Consider the following 3,342-nt stretch of genomic DNA (forward strand, 5'->3'; position numbering starts at 1 on the left):
ATGACCGTCACTGCGTGGTACCAAGGAAACCAGATTACTAACAAGGACAAACAGTCAAGTACAATAATTAATTATATCCTAGCATGGCTACTGTACAAGTACGTGATTAGTTTGAGAAGCGTCTGCGCGTACGTACGTGAGCATCATGGCCAAATTTGACCATCCGAGTTTACGGACGTTTTGAATGTCGCTGCAGACTAGAGTATACAGCAATCACGCACCTAGTCCATGCATGAGCTTGCAACCAGTCCCGCGTTCATACATGCAATGCACTGCCATATTTCTCCATGCAAAATGCGCACGTGCTGGCGGGCCCGTGTCGTACGTGGCCGCCAAGAATCGCTGCCTTGGATGCACATGCGAGCCATGCCACAGTGTCCTGCATGCACGACAGGTCAGCGCCACACACACGGAAAACTCTCCTTGTCGAGTCGTGCGCGCTGGCATGCATGCATGCATGTGTGTTGCATTGCCCTGCATGCACCATGCATAATGAAATTATATGCTATTGTTTCTGTCCAAAAAATTTGTATTAGATTTGTGTAAATACAATCCTTCTCGGTGCTATACATCTTGCTTCCAGAAACGCCAGCTTGCATTCTTTCATCAGTTTTGCTAGAACTCATCTAGATGAGAAATAATTTGGTCTCATTCACTTTAAAAACAAGAACAGATGCAACCCAAATCAACATACACGCATCTTATAGCATCACATTCAATGACTATAAAAAGTGAGAGGTAGAGGAAAGAAATGCCAACAAAAGTTAACCGCAGAGTTTGACAGTTTGGCAAAACTGCCATGCATACATGTTTGTTTAGTAAAATTAAGACACTGCCTCTCTTCAAAAATTATGTGCCTTAATAATAACCAGCATGGTAATTAAAAATCTATAATATTTTGCTTACATATTATCAAATGTTACATTAGAAGGTAAATTTTCGAAGTCCGTCCATTTTGATCGGAAGCTAGCAGAAATTTTATATTGGTGAACTTGGTTAAGAATATGAGCCAGTTTTATAGCCTTGGTTACTACAGTTTTGCTCAGTCAAATCCCTCAATAAAGATTTTCCCCTCAGTAGTCAAACCAAGCATCAATCACCCGTAGTAATCTTACCTAGTAAACCTAAGCAGCACTAATTGTCTTGCTTAACTCGCACACGAAACCATACGTGGGATGCGACCGTGTGCAGTATCTCGTAGCCAGGCCACCTATAAAGCCTTCACGAACACACCCCATCTGTTGGCCATCATCACCTAGCTACCCGGCGCCGGCGGCATACCTCGATATCTCTCGATCGACGGCACTAGCGAATTCACTTCATTTTGATTCGAAGAAGATGTCTAGCCTGACAACCATAAGCAGCGCTAGTAAGGAGTCGCTGGAGGCGGAGGAGCTCGTCGACACAAGGCTGTCGCTCGTGATCGGCGCCGGGAGCCAACCGCCGCCGGCGCCAGAGGCAGCAGGTCATGTGGCGCAAAATATCGGAAGGAAGAAAGGGGAGAGGTGGATAGGCGGCGGTAGTACAAGGCAGCATGGCAAGAGGGCCAGGGCTGTGCACGGCGGCAGCGACATCGACGACGACGACAGTGGAGACGCAGCCGGCCGCGCGAGGAAGAAGCGCCGGCTCACCGCAGAGCAGGCGGCGCTGCTGGAGAAAAGCTTCCGCGCTCACAACGTCCTCTCCCATGTACTCCCTCTGTCCGTCTAGATACATCTCTTTTTTATCCATTTTGATGACAAGTATTTTCGGTCGGAGGGAGTACGTAATATCCTCCATCTCCCATGTACCCCATATCTTCCATTTAATCTCTCCTTGAAGTGCAAAGAAATTTCAGGGTCTGAGTCTGATCGTAATGCTTTTGAATTGCAGGGTGAGAAGCACGATCTTGCGGGGCAGCTTGGGTTGAAACCGAGGCAGGTGGAGGTGTGGTTCCAGAACAGGAGGGCGCGGACCAAGCTCAAGCAGACGGAGCTCGACTGCGAGCTGCTGCGAAGGTGATGCGAGCGCCTCAGCGACGACAACACGCGGCTCCAGCGAGAGGTCGCCGAGACACGCGCGGTCCTCCTCGTCGGCGGTTCACAGGACTCGAGGCTCATGGGGTGTCCGTCCTGCAACAGGCTCGCCGGCGGCCGGAGGGCGGCCTAGTTGATTTCGACTGCGAGATTGATTACCGCCGCCATAGAACTACTAGTCAACTAGAAGTGCGCCGTCACGTAGCATACTACTAGTCAACAGGCTCGCCGGCGGCCGGAGTATGCTATAGGGTAGTGAATTATCTAGGCATGACCCAAATTTAGAGTGTGTGGTGAGGTTTATGTAGACTCATACTCACATGAGCCTTACGAGCTGACAAGATTTATGCATGTATATTAGCTAGCTACGGTGTACTTTGGTAGTTTCGTTATAATGTGTTTACTTCTTCGCTCTGGATGATCACGATTAATTCCTGCATGATCGCGAGCAGCAAAACTGGCCCCAAATTAACTGCGTGAATCAGTTAGTCCACTAGTCATTGCTCGTATCACATCTGACAAATGAGCGTACCTTCTTTCCATGAATCTTGCATTGGAATGGACAATTCGAGGTCAGTTCAATGGAAAGGTCACAAGGTGCTCTTGAACTCTCGTATGGTTTCTGAAAACAAAACCATTTCAGGCATGCATGGTTGAGCTGGGTTCATGCTAAGCTTTTTCATGAGCCGCGAGGTGAGCATATCTCAGATGGTTAGGTTTCTTGTGATGGAAACCAATCGATCAGGGCTTAAGTCTTAGACTTGGCACTGATGCTTGTATTTTTCTGGATTTATTTGGTTTTTCCGACGATGCTCGTTTTGTGGGAGGGACTAGACCACACAGCCTTGAGAAACCACCAAAGACGTTACTACCGAATACACTGAGCCAACTCCGAAGGGGCCGACTCCCCGTTGAGATTGCCGCTTGCTCCAGGCCATGCAACACCACTTCTGCAAAGAGGTAGCGATGACAAAGAACAGAGGCCATGGGGGGACAAACGTAAATTATAGGAGATCATCGGGAGTTCGGGACCATCCCACGCCAGAGTCGAGCATGCTACATGTGAGGGATAAGACATGCCCGAAGACGCTGACCTGCTACAGCCGGAAAGAACCGGGCTCCACAATGATGCCTCAAGAAGGTGATGATGGTGCCAAGCACCACCGCCATTGAGTCCAAGAAGACGGACTAGGGTTTTCACCCGGAGCCATGACATCACAAGTGGACCCACGACAATCCGCTCAAGAGTGAAGCAACACACGCAACCGTCATCGTTGCCAACACCGGAGCATGGAGCTTTTCCCGAAACTAAGCTTGCGAGGCCAAA

General features: G+C 49.0%; 1 pseudogene; it reads left to right on the plus strand.

The window, feature by feature from the left end:
- Positions 1–1,338: 1,338 nt before the first annotated feature.
- Positions 1,339–2,148, plus strand: LOC119320967 (annotated as a pseudogene).
- The last annotated feature ends 1,194 nt before the right edge of the window (positions 2,149–3,342 follow it).

Source organism: Triticum dicoccoides, chromosome 6B (genome assembly GCF_002162155.2).
Source record: "Triticum dicoccoides isolate Atlit2015 ecotype Zavitan chromosome 6B, WEW_v2.0, whole genome shotgun sequence".
NCBI classification, from domain to species: Eukaryota; Viridiplantae; Streptophyta; class Magnoliopsida; order Poales; family Poaceae; genus Triticum; species Triticum dicoccoides.